The sequence below is a fragment of the Toxotes jaculatrix genome, chromosome 20 (assembly GCF_017976425.1).
Source record: "Toxotes jaculatrix isolate fToxJac2 chromosome 20, fToxJac2.pri, whole genome shotgun sequence".
Classification (NCBI taxonomy): Eukaryota; Metazoa; Chordata; class Actinopteri; family Toxotidae; genus Toxotes; species Toxotes jaculatrix.
In genome coordinates this window covers 10,903,002-10,920,574 of record NC_054413.1, presented here as the reverse complement: position 1 = coordinate 10,920,574, position 17,573 = coordinate 10,903,002, and the positions used below count along the sequence as shown (strand labels likewise).

Below are 17,573 nucleotides of genomic sequence, written 5' to 3'. Positions count from 1 at the left end.
TGCATTACTGCAAAGAATGCTTGGGTTTTCTAATGTGACGCATCATTTTCCAGGCTTTTCCTCGTTTCTTGGTGGACAGGCCGGTCGCAGCTTGAACGCCAGCCATTCAGACCTCAGCACAGAACAGATGATTACATAAGCTGAAACTCATAACGGAGAGGGTTATGAAAAGCCCTCAGAAAAGTGCTCCCTTTGCGCCAGTGTTTTGTCGGATTGCATGAAACTCTGCCAACTTTGTGTTTAATCTCGCAGTCAATCCTTTTGCTTTTTCATGCCACTGTCATAAACATTAGTGAGCAGAAACAACAAACACTACACACAAAGACAAGTTTGCTGTTCAAGGAAAAATCACACAAACACACACTTTATTTATTTACACACTGTTTCTTATCTTTCTCCACACATTATTGCCTTTTTTTCTCGTTGTTGAAAGATGCTATACCAATATACCAATGCTTTGCCTTGTCAGTACTCATACACAAAAACTGCCATTTATCTCATTCTTCTCCAATACCACAACTTCAGGAAAACCCTCAGGAGACACACACACACACACACAGTATATTCATATACTGTATATATGAGTGCAACTATGAGTTGAGGGACTATATTTCCAAGTGTTACCTATGTCTGTTTTCTTTATGTGTGAACATTTAGAGCATTGAAATAAACGTAGTTAATAATAATAGTTTTCAGTATCCTGAAAGCCTATGGTGCCTGCTGTACTTTCATTGTTTATTAATTAGCTTCTGCCAACTGCTTTATTGGAATATTAATTAATCGAATGAGTGGACTTTGACACTGTAAGTGAATTTCCAGAACCAGAACTATATATTTATGACCTGTTTTAAGGATTTATGCCTTCAGAATCAGCCTTGAGCCTGAGAGCTAAGGCTGGGGACTGCAGCATACATGACTCTACATACATAACTACATGCCACATATGTCAATCAAAGATTACATATCCCCCAGATTATGAAAGAGCAGGGAGGAACTGAGAGAGAACAAACAGTATGTTACGGAGTGTCTTAGAGTGTGTGTACATGTTGATGCTCCTGCTCAATGAAGAGACAGGCCATTGAAGGAGAGGGTGAAAATAGCCATGCTAATAAAGGGATCCTGAGTGTCCCTGAGGCTGCCTGGGCTGCCACATCCATCCCCTCCCTCCTTATTAACCTCCCTCCACTATCCCCCCCCACCCCCAACTCTTTCTCAGTGGATTTATTGTCCTCTGCCTCTATCAGCTGGGCTGCTAAATGGGCCTTACCTCCTTAATTTCATGCCACGGGTCAATCTAGTCACTCTAATGGTGGCTGCTGAGCTCCAGTGAAGGGGCCTGGCTCTTTTTATCTCCCTCTGGGCGAGGGAGAAGGCACAGAAATTAATCTAGAAGAGCTTCAAGGTGGTATCATACAAGAACAAAATACAAATAGTTTCATCTGTACCCTGAAATGAGCTTGGACCACACAGAGAAATTTCTCAAATATAATACTACACAGTGGATGTGCTATTGTTCAAGGGACTCCTTTAACTCATCCAGTGTCCCCTCAAAATGCCGTTAGCTCCCTGATCTTGGAACTAGGTTAGGCTACTAGTATAAGTAATAAGCTGGTTCCAGACATGCTAACATTTGCAGATTACATTAGAGCAGATAAAGAAAATTGAATGCACTGCCTAAACTTTTTGCTCCAAACTTTTTAAGTCCCAAGTATCCCTGTCACTACAGCCCCACGCACACCACCTCAACATGCTGAGATATTCAAAGCCTTGCAGGCCTGCTGTGCCTAGTTACGGTTGCTAAGCTATGGTTGGAGATAGAAAGTCATGGTCAATTGACAAGCCTATTTATAGTATCTGCAGCATACAAACCATATGTAAACATTTTACACATTTTCTTTAATGAGCATGCATACATATGTTTTGTCTTCATATGCAGCTTAGCTTCATAGTAGTGCGCTGCTCTCGTTCCATTCCGCCTGTCAATCAAATTGGCACAGAAACAGAGGATAAGGAAATACAAACTTCAGCGCAGGCATCTGCTTCCTTCTATGCCAGCTACGCAAACTTGTTGAAATTAGCCAAGCTTTCCCTTTCAGAAAAAAAAGAGAGAGAGAGGGATTTAGGACAGTAGGAGAGGCGTCTCGATGAATGAAGCATGACATTGCTTCCCCAGAGTGATCTGATCTAAAAAAGTGAGGAAGGAGGGAGGAGAGTGGAGTGGATAAGCAGAGGCTTTCAAGCAAGAGCTGCACTGCTGCGTGAGCTTCTGCAAATACGCATTTCATAATGAGGTTGGGAGATTCCCTGATGCTCGGCTGCTGCATGAATAAGTAAGAGGGATTCCTGTGGATGGTCTCCTGACACTGGTTCTACCCTTCCTCCTTCATCTCTTCACTTTCCTTAGCTCAGCTCCACATGAAGGCTTGGGGACCAACGCTTCCCTTCTTCTCCCCTCCTCTTCCCTCCAACCCTTTTGCCCTCTATACTTCAGAAGACCAATTTGCACATCTAAATGAGGTCTAAATAAAATATATAGAAGAATATGTCGAAGCGGTGCAATAAAAAGTATCTGGCTTTGCTGAGTTTCCACCTCCCCTGGCAAAGGGAACTATTACCATAATTGACTTTCTGAGCCTTCTAATGAATTGGTTCAGCTTCTGTTGAAGCTGCTTTAGAGACAGGACAGAAGAGCAAAGGGAGAAGAAAGAAGGGTGGGGGCTGACAATAACAGAACATCAAATAGACCCTTCTTCTGAAGAATTGCAGAGTGACTGTTCTTGTTAATAGAAGAAAATAAGACAAAAAAATATGTATCGTTCTCAGCTCCAGGGTTAGATCAAAGCGCCTGATGTTCGGGAAGTTAAAACCCTCGAGTTGTGAGGTCTTAATGAGAGAAATTCTGGAGTTATTGCAACTAGAACAGTGTTGCTTTCTTTATATTCTCTCTATCATTGTGTACAATGGGTAAAACTTTTCTGCACACAAAATAAAAATCAATTTTTATGAGGGAAAAAGAAAGTAGTGAACAACTGAAGAGATACCAGCTGAAATCCAAAGAGGTCTAGTTGGTGTCTCTGTATATTTTGTAATACTAACAGTATTTTTTAAAGGTATTACTGAATGAAAACATTTAGTTACCAAAATTTATATTACTCACCTTAATGGCTTGATGCAGAAAAAGCATTCAAGAAAATCAACTGGAAATTATTGTTTGCACATTTCCAAAAATGTGGGTTCACTGAAAATGCTTTAAACATGTCACCCATGCCCACCTTTGCCACCAATGGGCTAATTTTTTCATAGTTTCACTTTAAACAAGGGGGCAACGCAAGACTGCCCTCATTTCCCCTTACTCTTTTCAAAAATCACTGAACAGTTGTGGTGGCAATCATCAAGGGTATGCAACACCCCCCAGACAAAACAAAATCACTCCTTCTTCAGATGACTGTTCTTTCAGGACCCTCACTTATTTCTAGTTTATCTCTATCCAACTACTATCATACCCTCTGCAAGGATGCACAGAATGTCACCAGTTCATCTGTGCAAAGCAAAATAAATTCAGAGTCCTGTTCTGTTCAACAACACTTAAGCAGGGTGCTAGTTATGCTATGAATCATATTTGGCCCTTCTCACCGAAAGAAACTTTCATCCAGAGCTTTTGGACATTACCATTCCTGATCCATTACAAAATAATGTAAACTGTTCCCAAAATACTGTATATTCTCATCTGAAGGCAGATCTGTTCAATAACAAATGTAGCACCTAGCCAGATATTAATATTGATTAATTTCTGTTCTCCAAACAAGAATTAATGGCCCTCCATCCACATCTCTTGCAGCTGCTGTGGTCGTGTATTTATACATGTCTGAGCAGACTTGTGCAACAGGGAGAAATGGAAAAAGGATCATTTGCTGTCTATACATGCTGTAAATTGCAGGGGGGGGGGGGGGTTGTTATAAGAAAACACAGGCCAAGAAATGTGATGTGTTGTATGAGTAAAATGCTGTGAAAATACCTGCACATTTAGGAATTGTTTTTGCATATTTATTGCAGAGATTTTCTCTGAGCCATACCACCTGTGTTGCTACACCACAGCACTAAAGACTCGCTTCTAAAATATATTCAGTGTTGGCAGATAAGGCTGAAGGACAAAGAATAAGGTCGTGGGTCAACTGCTGAAAAGCCTATGAGATTTTCCGCAAACCTGGGCACAGCTCTCCTAACCTGTCCGTATGATTTAAAACAGCATCTGGTTTGCTGGAGGAAGGTAAACAACTCTCTTACAGCAAGTGGTCTTGTACATAACCTTTCTAGGAAGCAGCTGGAGATCTGATCACCTTCCTGCGCCTCTGTGATTGACATTTAGATAGGAAGAAGTACAGCAATATAAAAAGAATTAATCTTGTATAATAAGGTGGATAGAGATGTATTGCACTCAGTATAAACACACATCTCAGTTGAATGTATATTACACAAAAGGCTAAACTAATTACGTTCAAATACAGGTAAAATTCCAGACAGCAACCGAAATGATCCATTGCACGCTGCTCATTTAGAAATTTAATTAATCTGAGTATATGACCATATGAGCAGGGTCTATAGAAAACACTGAGTGTCCATTTCTATTTTATAGATAACCCAGCAGTTGGCAGACTCTCCCATGCAGAGCAGAGGGTCATTAAATGAACAGACTTCTATGGCTGGAGACGTATTTGAATGCAGTGTTCCACAGCACTTTAAATTTGCACAATTTTCACTACGTTTCTGGTATATTGCAACATTTAACCTGGAAAGCTACTGCAGGTTCACTGTAAGGTATTCTGCTACACTCTCCTACAACCTCTTCACTTACCTACGTCTTTAAAAAGTCTAAATTTAGGAGCAGCAGAGCTCCAGGCAGCGGTCAGGCAATTTACTCTGCCATCTCTCCCTCCTGCTAGCTCTTTCTTTCAAGACCTAAAGCTGTCATCTCTACTCTCCCCCTCTCTCTCTCTCTCTCCGTCTTTTCCTCTGTTTCTATCTTCCTCTTTTTCACCCCGCTCTCTTTTCAGACATTCACCATCCAGGGTGTTACAGATGAATGTGTCGGCAGCCGGGAGAGCCTGTGGCACAGTATGGAAGAGTGGAAATGAGTTATATCGGGCCAAAGTGCTCTCAGTCAGAGCATGGATAGAGGGGCCAAAGTGAATTACAAACTGCTCACATGGTGTCTGGTTTCCTAAAGCAGTGGTTTTAGGAGTTTGGCTGTCAGACCTACAGTATGCCACCTTACACTGCCTACACTGATTCTATACTGTATCAGTTAATCACTGCAAAATGGCATTTGACAATTATGAATTATTTGCTGCATTTTCAAAACACAAGAGTGGTGCAAATGGATGACATAAGGCAATAATCTGAGTCTGCTCCAGTACAATAATGTGAGTCTGCTCCAGTACATTATGTGCCTTTCTTTTTACATTGCAAAGCTATGATTCCCCATGCCCACACTGAGCAATCTGTCATGCCTCAGATGATATTGTACAATCAGGTTGAAAACAAACTTTTACTAGACCCATCTCGCACAGTGTGACATGCAATAAATTTACATGATTGTAGTTGTTGTAAAGGCGCCTTTAGGGTACAGTGAAACTGCAGCTGAAAGTATTCCCATTTGTTTTATTACTGTAGGTACGTGTCTTATCAATGTGCCTGAAGTCTGAATTACCAGAAATCAAAATCATCTGTCAGTTTCACTGTCACTCTGCATGGAATAGAATATAATTAAAACTGAATAGATGATTCAATTCGAGCAAAACTAGAGCATTCATACAGTAATGTAATCGAGCATTTGAGACAATTAGGTTAGGGCATGAACCACAGTTTGGTTCCCCTAACAGCTGGCCAGATGTCACATCATTTGTTGTTGTTGTTCAGCTGCACATGTGGGTCAGTTTAGGATGGAAGTCTGTTCAAAATGATATCAGATATAGGCCACTTTAAAACATCAAAACAATCTGCTAATGAAATGATAAAGCCACACAGACAGGTTTTTTCACAGGCTGCAGTATATGGTATTATCATACAGTGGGGTCCAAATGTCTGAGTCCTCTGGTCATGACTCATCTAGTTTGCATTTGTTTCAAATTAATTTCAGAATATCTCAGTATTAGGTTTGTCCCCCTTTCGCTTTAATGATAGTATGCACTCAAGTTGGCACGGATTCCACGAGTTTGTGCAAATCCTGATAAGCCATGTTATCCCAGCATGGTTTGACAACATTCCAAAGATCTTCTTGTGGCGTCAGAGAATGCTGAGCTTTCTCACTCTTAAAGTGCCCTCATAAATGTTCCGTGGGGTTGTGGTCAGGTGCCTGTGGAATAAAGTCCATGACAATCAGGACTCCTTGGTCCTCTTTGGTCTCCAAGTAATTCTTGCAAAGCTTTTGCGGTTTGTTTGGGTTCATCATCCTGCTGCAGTATGAATCCTTCTAAAATCTTCTTCAAACCAGAGGGTACAGCATGTCTCTGAAGAATGGAGTGATACTTCTCATTGGTCAGGGTGTAATCAATTCGGTGCAGGTCCAACTCCAGAGTAGGCAAAACACCCCCAGACTTGAATATTCCCACCACCACATTTCACTGCTGGTTTGATACACTGCAGTATCATTCTCTCTCCTTTTTCGTGTCCTTATATACACAATTACACGATTTGCCATTGAGAAAGTCTCTCTTTGCTTAGAATAACAATTTGACCTCTGATACTTTCACTTAGTTTTGATGCTTGACCAAGCATCGGATAAGTAGATCAAATCCACCTGAGTGTCTTCTGAATGCACGCATCAGGGGAAGGGATACAACTCAGGGAAACTGACCTTTTGTACAAGGGAGTTGGTAAATGCACCAAATTTGCTTAAATTTGATTGATGACCTAGAAATAGAGCCAAATCTGACATTTTTCTTCTTAATTTTACATGACATACACAAAAATATAAAAGATTTTCAATGTGGTCTCAGACTTTTGGACCCTAAGGTATATTTCGGCCTGGATGTATAGAACATATGGGAAAGCGAGATAATCTGCTCTCAGCCTCCTGCTTCTGCACAGCCAGAGCACCACATGGGATTTTAAGGGGAGCATGCGGAGAGGCTGAGCTCTGCAGCAGCCCAGCAATGTGGGAAATCTAGTGATAGAATAGACTGTGGTTATGCTTTCCACCACTCAAGTCTTCCTCCATCTGGCTATTCTGTGTGGATAATGAAAACCGCAGCTCCCTGCAGCCTTTTATCTGAGCAATTATGTGGAACCAAAATCATGAAGAGACACTATGATGAGAGGCTGAAAGAGGCAAAAGTCTGTAAACATAATTAATTTGTTAGATGTCTTGTGAAAGAACAATAAGGTGGAACCACTGGCTTTTTGTAGGTTTTTTTTTTTTTTTTTTAGGTCACATTCAGGGTGGGAACTGTAGTTTTATCCTCTTAGTGTCATCAAACACCTCAGCCAGGAAATGAAAATCCAGTGAAATAACAGGATTTAAGAGATTACATAATGAGTGCACAAGAAAGCTTTTTTTTTTTTTTTTTTTAAGATTTTTTTTTTTTCTAGTGCACCACATACAGGGTGGGAGAGTGTCTTATGTGAGCAAGTTGTTTTTGAGATTGTTGTGTGATCAGAGTGCCAATTTATCCATCAAAAGCATGTATTCTGTGCTCTTTTGCAAACTATTGACTCCCTGTGTTCTTAGTGATTGTAAGCTCAGCTGAATAATAATGTTAGCTGAATTCTTGCACTATATAAAATGTAAAACTCAGTGGAGAGAAATAAAAAGGGGGGCACTGGGTAAAGATCATTAACCAGATTCAAACCCTTGACATTGCACACAAGTCACTTTGTGAAAAGGACAAACAGGACAACAGGGGAATAGCATACTGAAGCTGCCAGAGCACAGTGTACTGAAGTGTCAGTCTTAACAGCCTGTTAGGGAGCAGAGGGAACACCGGACCAGATACTGTATACTGCTGTCACCTGTTAGAGACCGAAGAGAAGAGCTATGGAGGGGAAAGGACATAGGAGGACAGGGAAAAGGAAAGACAAAAAAAAAAGGGGGAAAGAGAGACACAATGGGGGTTTTAAGAAAAAGGGTCACTGCGTTAACTGGTATATGGGGCATTTGTTCCTGGGATCTATTTTTAGAAGTCCTCTTTTCAAAGCACATCCTCAGTGTATATAATCCATGGGAATCGATCTTCAATGGAAAAGCAATGGGAAAGCAGAGAGACCATCTTTGGCCGCAGTTGCTCTTTTAAGATCTCTTTGAGCGTGTGTGTGTGCGTGCGCGTATGTGCTTGATAAGCCAGGAAACTGTGAAAGAAAGTTTTTTTTTTTTTCTTCACAGAAGGAGAACATAAAGTATGGGAAATGTTTCACAGAAGGTTGCAGAACAGCTCCAGACATCAAAGTTTGACATTTGTGGCAGGCGCCTCTCTAAAGCAATGACCTATAGTGTGACCACAGAAAGGTTGACTAGAATGGAAATGTAAAAGTTCGACTCACTTTCTTATTGCCTGATAGGGAAACTGCCCGTAAAACACTTTCTGCTTTAAGGAGAAGTAAAAAACACACTCCAGATTAAAAGCACAAACGAGTTGCGTTTGTGCTGCTGAGATAGCTCATATCCTTGGCTTTGAAGACATCTGTCATTAATGCATCAGTGTTATTTAGACTATCAGTCAAAAGTTTAAGAACCTTCATTTTCACTGAATAATCCTAAATGCTACTGTAGGTGGTTAAAAAAAAAGTTTAGGTCACCAAAAACTGAAAAGCATGTAAATTTCATATAAAAATATCCTTTTTCAGGGATTAAGAAATTGGTTAACTTACAGTTAACCAAACTCCAATTAAAAACGAAGCCGACCAGTAGTGTATAACATTGCCCGAGCTTTAGTGTTAAAAAGGTCACATGCAGTTGATGAGAGATCAGATTAACACTGAGTATTTGCAAATGTTTTAAGTGCAGATTGTTGCCTGTCAAAGATGAAAAACACTGCAGTGCTTTGTGTCTGAAATCCAAACACAAAAGGGGGAATAAAGACTCATAGTCAGAAGAAGCACATGGCTTTAAAATCCATATCCACAAATCTGTTCACTAACACCAGCATTTCGTGAACACTAGAAATGGCACTTCCCTGGGAGACCTCTGTTTTTCTCTGATAAAGACATTTGAATAGTCTATGACAAATTAGCTCCTATTACATTTAAGTGACCATGCAAGTATTTTCCTATTGAAATGACTCCTGTGTAGCAGTGACCCTAGGGCCACATTCTCCAGTCTCTTGAGTGTGTTTCATTGGAGGAAAGGCAGCCAAAAAAAAAAACTGGCCAATAAAGTTGGCCATTTCATTGCACTCCCACTACTTAGGAAACCAGTGAATGGCTGGTTCCCAAACAAGCCGCTGGCTGCCCTCATCCTGGGAGCAGTTCCCATCAAGTTAGTCACACAACACCAACCGAGAAACAAAGATCACAGCTGGAACAGCAGGCTCCTTTTACAACTCCTGTCTTTCTTTTTCCGACGTGTTCTCAGTCTTGCTGCCTGTCCACTGTCTGACTGAACGTTTCTCTCTTTCCTTATTTCCTCTCAAAACACAACCCTGCAAATTAGTGTTTACCACGCAAATATGTATAATCAAACATGCATGGAAAGAATACATGAACAGGAAAAGAAAACTGCCTGAAATTAAACACAATTTTCTATCAGTCTCATGCACATTGGAATTTTGAATGTTTTAATCGTGGGATTGAAAGACTGGTTTACTGTTGGAAGTAGCCAAAACAAAGCTCCCAGAGACAGTGCTGGAATGTACAGCAATTTTGGCATAGAGAGAATGGATGGAAATGCAGATTGTGCTCCACCACCTGGTCCATAGAGACTTTTTGCATAACATATTCCTTACAAAAGGAGCTAAAAATATATGTATATATGTGTATATAAAGCCACCAAGAGTCTTATCAGCATATTTACTGTGTGCAATTTATATGTGCGGGCAGTCCAATATATGCGCTGCCAGAGAAAATAACTAATGTGCACACATTATGGGCCAAGAATGCTGAAACCTCAAAAACTATTTTGATGTTTGTGTTAAAAATGCAACTTTCATTGGTATGAAAAGACCAGCATGTGGAAAAAATGTTCACTGAATAGATCCATGCAACAGACTCTATTCACTCAAATCAAAAGAGCACCAGTGCACAAAAAAGGAATAGAGAGAAAAGGCCAAAATTTGGTGAAGAGATCTCTCCAGCTGGGAGACAAGATACTGTTGAAAGTGCATAAGTCAAGTTAGCAATGATAAACAGGAGTGATGGTGAATTAGAAGGCAGCTGTTTTCACCATTAGTTATGCTGCTAAGAAAGGTGTTCTCAGTCCGTTTGCTAATCATGCAACATCAGGCATCAAGAAACAGCTACTCAGCAACGTGGCCTCACGCTATGAGAAAGTTGCTGATGGTTTTAGTTCAAGGTGGCTGTGAATACAGCTGTATCTGTTCAGCTGGTCGGGCACTTCTCATTCAGATTTTACTCTTGCTCAGAGGCAAAAAAGCAAGTAGTTCAGGTGTATCACCGCAAAGACACTGCAGTGTAGCTGTGCAATCCAAGGAACACAGTTGGCTGTGGGAAGCCCAGTCAGGAATCATGTCCTTGGTTGTTTTCCTGGCATGGAGTGTAAGGACATAGCCACATCTGCCTCAGTCTTTCATTGAAGCTCATGCAAGTGAGAAATTATAGAATGTGTTTCCTGTTTCTGTGTTAGATCCAGCTGACTCGGAGGTCAAAGCTAACCATTATTCAACATGCTCATTTGGATGGTCATCCAGAAGAAACAGTGTTGTGTTGATGTATACTGGGTTTGAAAATGAAGGGTAATTATTCTTGTGGTGTGCCCTGTTTTGTGAATTACACTACGAGACTACAAACTGCCGCAGCACTCTTATACACTGTTTACAATTTATGATCGCTCAGCTCAATATTATTTATTACTTCCATCTGAGACAGGACATCACGTCCTTTTCTTGCACTGACTGAGGGGCCGTCTCATTGGACCGAAGGCACAGGTGACCATACCCTGAGCCCTCACGTGACACACGCGCTGGTATAGAGCAAACAACACTCTGCGCGGCTCAGTCTGGCAGACAGGGCGTGGGAGACGGATGACGATGAATCATTGATGCTCAGCGCACAGATCACAAACAAAAAAAAAAAAGAAAACACACACACCAGATGCAAGTTTGCACGAACACACACACGCACACAAACGCAAACACATTTACGTCCTCTCTCTTACTCATCCGTCCTTTCCCATTTACAGGGTGGTGTTTTTCTCTGTGCCATCACTGATTTTGTGGTGACAGAGACAGATGGAGGGATTGAGAGGGGTACGGCTCACCAGAAGAAGAGAAGAGGAAGAAGAGAAGAGGAGAACTCTCCCCCTGCATTTTTACTTTGAGTTAAGATAACATTAATAGCTGCTGTCGACCTCTGCATTTCTGCCTTTGCATTTCTGTCACTTTTTTTTGCCTCTATGTCCTTGCTTTCCTCCTGGTTCCCTCACTCAAGTCGCTTTGTCTTTGTTTTTCTTCAGAATCTGATATCTAGCTTATAAAAGTTAGAGAGAGGGGGTTTAAAGTTTCAAAATGTTGCAGCAGAGTGTGAAAGGTATTAAGAGAGAATTGCATCAAATTTTGATTTTGAATGTGCCTTGAGCTTTATTAGTATAGAAATTTGAAAAAAAAAAAAGTAAATATTCAAAAATGTGTTTGTTTGATGTAAATGATGCGAGTCAGCCTAACAGTGTGGTCACGCACAGATGGCCACTGTATATTGGAGAGGGGCGATGGTGTGAAGGAGGTGTGCGGATAACAGATTGCATGTGGAGATGGATGCCATATAGACGAAATACAGCGCCATCCATCATCCGATGGCCACTGTGACAGTCAACTCTACTGCACATGACCCACGGATCTCAACGCCACGCTGGGAGGAGTTTGTGAATGAATTTCCTTACATTAAATTCTCTTTCAGTTAGGCTGTATTCTCTTACTCAGTGAGAGTCCGCACACAAGGTCATTCATATGTCACCATAGTTCACTGTTTATCTCTAGCCTGGCTGTGAGGGCACAGCTGCTCTGCTCTCCCATCAGCAGTACCATAGCAACCAAGGCTACAGCTGGGGCCCTATAAGATAAGCCCGAGTAGGGTACAGAGGAGGATGTAAACATCCAGGACACTTGGGTTTAAATACACCATGCCTAGGACTTTCTGCAGAATTGGGATGGTTAACTTGTTCACATCAAGCTGCAATAGATGCTTCTGCTCAAGTCAAGCACTCCTTCCTTCAACTCACAGAGTTTAACAAATAGTTTCAAGGCCAAATTTTGGCCTTGGAACTGTTTCCCCATGAGCCTGGGTTATAATGTTTTTTATGTACAGTATATTTTATCCAGCCTTTAGGATAAATCTTCTCTCTTCAGAGGAGAAGCAAAAACATCCCAGGGAGTACAAAGATCACATGGGGTTACATGTTGAAGGGAATGTATGAGTTCACTGATTAAGCTCATTTGGATGACCAGTGTTTAACACACTGCCGTTATTTTTCCGGCTTGGCTTTGATCATTCATGAGAACCTTTGACCTCTGTCTTTCATGTCAGTGTGCATACACAGGCTTATATAGTACTCCAGGTCAGGGCAAGGGACCACTGCATTATTCATGCCAATGCCGTCACACTGAGTAATTGAAGTCATGAAGAGGAGGAGATGAAGGGTGGAAGACGGGGGTGTATAGACACCGTCTCTCTCTCTCTCTCTCTCTCTCTCTCTCTCTCTCTCACTCTCTGCCTCTCCGTAGAAATTGTTTTGATCATTATCAGTGACCTCTGAGAGAGATCAGTGCAGACATCAAGGTGATACTCTCCATCTGAAGGCGAAGTCAATACTGAAAAATACTGGGGAAGCCGGTGCACATAGAGACATGTAGCTGCACTGCAGACTGTTGCTTATGCTTCTTACTGGAAATATGAAACCATTTTCAGACATGGGAAACACAACATTGCTGCCTTCATCTCTATGTTAAATTAATGGCTTTTTGTCATTTGGACATACGTATCCATTACCTAAATGTCCAGGCTAGGAAGAAACAAATATATAGTAATGTGTCATAAGAAGAATCCCCTCAACAACTTAAAATGGACTACTTCACAGTGTTATGTGGTTTTGGTTTTCTTTGTGCATTAGCTATTATACTCAAGTAATAAATTACTGTGCCTTTACTATGGCATACATTTAATCTCTTGCTTCGCACACTGTATTTAACCATGTGCTCCTGTGGCCTTAATGTAAATCTGACAGCACTCAATTCAGACATGAGCCATGCCGAATGAGTTACTAAATGTTACTATGTCCAACCTAGTGAGACTGTAGTCATGACTTTTAAGTAAAGGTGACTTGGCCACTTATTCAGACATGAGACTGACATGTAAATTTACCATTACGTTAATGAAATGAGGTGTATGTATGAAGGGGCCAAAGACCCAGCTAAAGGGACAGAGCTGTGCACAAAAGGCTAAAAATCATATTTAGCTGGATATGGTAAAGTTATACCTTTAATTGTGGAGAATGACAACACCATACTGATATGTGTATAGAAAAAAATGTATATATCTGTATTTTTGGTCTGTGTTTACAGAGTGCTCACTGCAGGTGTTTAAAGCTGTAGCAAGACAGAACAATTCACTACTACAGCCTGGAAAATTTAACTTTTCTACTTGATTCATGTTTATTTAAAAAGCCTAGCCACAGTTTATCATCTGGGTGTTGTGGTTTCGTCTTCTACTCTCCTTACTGGATAGGAAACATCAGCTAAATGCATAAAATGTGAATCTAGATGCCGGAAACCTGACTGTAAGGATCGGTATACTAAAGTGATGGCCCACAGGAAGGAATGTAAACACTGAATGTATCGTAAAGGAGGAAGCAAATGTTCTCTTCATGATCCTGAGCAACTGAACAGATGTAAATGTGGTCTGTGGTGAGATGAAGTAATAAACAAATCTTGGAAACCTGTGTTCTCAATTCTATCGCACACACACGCACACACGCACGCACACACACACAAAAACGACAGCAATGACAGGATGGAGGGAGGTGTTTTGATGTGTGTGTGTGTGAGTGTGTGTTTTGTGGCGTGTGGAGGTGGTGAGGAAAGGGATTAGCGAGCATGACAGGCTTACCCAAAGACACGTTTAGCCTTCACTCTCATTTCTGTGTCTCATTTCTTCATTCCATTTCTTGTTTGTGCTCTTGTGTCTTTGTGTTTGTTTCATTCTGTCTTTGTGCTGAGATTCCTGTGTGTTTGAATATGCTTTTTGCAGCTTGTACTTTATTCTACATGTTGTGTTATATCTCTGCGTGTCCGAGAGAGGATATGTGTGTGTGTGTGTGTGTTTGTGTGCTTGCAGACAGCAGAGATTTGTGTTTATCTGCCTGCAGGTTTGAGGCACTGACACCAGGTTGAGGCCATTACGTGGGTGCATGTCCACTGCAGGTAGGCAGGCGATCGGATATTTACCATGAGTGCATCAACACAAACCGAGAAAGAGAAGGCAGGCTGGGTCAGAGGATGCCAAACTCACTCTCTCTCTCTCCCTGGCTGGGAAAATAGTTTGCGGAATCCAATTTACTCAAGATGTGTACGTTTCAGAAAGTGTTAAAGTAAACAGAAACAGAGTGTTGAGATGTGCATCCTGCGGCTGTTTGGTGGCGTGAAAACTGATCTTAGCCGAAGACAAGTGGAGACGAGCCGATGCTTCAGAGAGGGGAAAGGTGAGGTATGAAATGAAAGAGTGAGACAGTAAGAACGAAGAACAGGCAGAGTGAGACAAAGAGGGGCCGGAGAAAGTACAGAGAGACCTTCATTCAAAATGCATGAAACCACAAGTGAGGAAGTCACTACAGAACCTGCAGGGCTCCCACAGCTCACCTCTGCAGGTGAGAGCACATACACTTGACACAAATGGCATTTACACACATAGTACAGCACAGATAAAGTGCAGCAAGAACCTACGTAAAGGTCAAAACTAATGGTTGACTTTCATTATCAACAAATCATTCAGTTGGGATCAGCACACATTTTTTAATCATTTCATTTGTAAAATGTCGAAATATGTGAGAAATACCCTTTGCAAGATAGCATGTAAATAACTAAAAAGGCATTCAATTCATAATGTTATGAACGGGAGAAAAGACAGCCTGAAATCTGTCATCAGTAAATGTTGACATGATTTATCAAAACGGGTTAATCAACCAGCCGATTGATTAATCATTTCAGCTCGAAACGGTAAATGACCGATATATAAATGGACCAGCTAGCCAGTCAGAGAGTCACTCAATTCATTTGCAACAGCAAATATTTTTTGAAGGAACTCCAAAAAAAGTGCATCTGGTATCTGATCTTGCAATACAATATATTCTTCTAAGAACTACAGTATTATTAAACTTTTTATGGTTATGTCAAGTCAAGTCAAATTTATGTATACAGCCCAAAATCAACAATTTTCAGCTCTAGTGTCACAGTACTTGCTTTGTACACCTGCTATCCACCCAAACCACCTGCATCCCTGCGACTCCAGAGCGTAAATGTCTCTATTCATTCGTTCAAAAACATAATCCGGGCAGTGATGACATTTGCTATCCTAACATCATTGAAAAACCAATTTAGTACAATATAAATGTAATTTCTAGGAGACAGGGTTGGTTCTGGTCGTCAGAGTATCACATCACTCAAAAATCAGAAAGCACACTGCTGAATAAGACTGGAGAATCAAGTACACACATCTGTACATGGTCATACACAAAATCTCTTTCCTCTTGGCCCCCAAAACTCTGTTTTCCTTGTAAAAAATTTAAGACCAGATACACTTAGCAGTAGTGCATTTGTGCACCTTTTTGTGTACTTGTGCGCTTGTGTGCTTATGTGAGTCTGCAGGTTGAATGTGCACACAGTGCCTCACTTTGTGTTGTGTGAATGTGTGTCAACTGGATATGCATGCACGTGTGTGTGTGTGCTTGCTGCTTTGATATCTCTCCTATTGGCAGCCCTGATATGAACGGCCGCTTTGATCCTGTTTGAATCAGACAGCATCAGCCGAGTTCCTCTGCTGCTGCTCTGAACAAATAGCCCAAAAGACAGAGACGGAGACAGGGAGAGGGAGGGACAGAAGCCAGGATTCCTATTGTTTCCCAGTTGTTTTCTTTTGCTCTGGGCCACTGTGTGTTTCAGTTGAATAACAGATGCTGCAAGATGTCCTGTGGTATTTAAGCTTGCAAATGCTTAATACTACTGATCTGCCCCCTTTATATATATCATATGATATGGCATTCATTTTCTGGACAGAAAGTTAAAGCGCATTTCTGTAATTTGCTGCACATTATTATCCACTGCAGCAGAATGATGGTGGAAGAGTCGTGGAACCCTCTCCGCTGTTTATTTGTTTATTGGAAAACTGATGACATGATTTATGCTTGATTTGAGTGCATGAAAATAGCAACATGGTGTGAAATGCATGACATGCCAATCAACACCAGCCTAATTATGGAGTGTCTCCAAGCATGACAAATGTTCAACTTTCTGTATTATTTCTGTATTTACTCTAATAAACAGATGGCTAATAATTTATGAATATATGGATGAATTAAAAAAATTCTCATTCTTAGCTGTGTTGCCATAGAACCCAAAAAAAAGCACTATTTACAAAATTTAAATAGGACTAAGGCATGAATAACATGCAAGATCTTCACAGACTACACTCTCATTGTTGCCTATGTGGGGGGGGGGGGGGGCAAGAATACAAGCATACAGGGTGCTGGCCAGCACCAACCTGCAAGTCCCAGAAGCCCAGGAGGTACAGACTTAATAACATCAAATGATTTTAAACAAATGAGATCAAACAGCACTCCTCGCTCAGGTGGGAAATCATGACTAAACAAGGTGAGCGGTGTGCAGTCAGCTCTGCAGCGAAGCCCAGCTAAGCCTCATTTAAAGCGCTGAAAAATGGGAGAGGAGGTGCAATGAGACAGAGGCCTGGAGCGATGAGCAACCATTGATATGCAGCCGAGTGAGAGAAAGAGGGAGCAATAAGGGTGTGTACATACACACCATCTGAAGTCCCTCAGAACTCCAGCGGTATAGGGAGAGTGAGAGACCGACATTAGCATATTCAGCTAATTGTTATTCAATTACACTGGCTCTATTTCCCAGAACATTAAGTCCATGTATGAGATGTGTGTATTATATTTCTCAGCATGCATGTGCCTACGCTTCAAAGAGAGCTCATAAAACCCAGCCAGCTCTCTTAGGGTTTTTCAAAGGTATTGTGCGCTACGGTACAAAGACATATAATCTAAAACATTTTCTTAAATCAAACTCGTTAAAACTAGAATGGCACTCAGGAGAGAGCATATCTCCACCAAGAGGAATCTCGCAATGTTAATAGAAGGGGCCATTCCTGGATTCACCCCTTTAACCAGTCCTTGCCCCATC

At 41.2% G+C, this 17,573-nt stretch overlaps 1 protein-coding gene across 7 annotated transcripts in view; it reads right to left on the bottom strand.

Moving 5' to 3' along the window:
* LOC121200831 (myosin VIIA and Rab interacting protein) overlaps positions 1-17,573 on the bottom strand; it is a 103,299-nt gene that overhangs the window by 29,289 nt on the left and 56,437 nt on the right. The gene's annotated exons all lie outside the window — the stretch shown is intronic.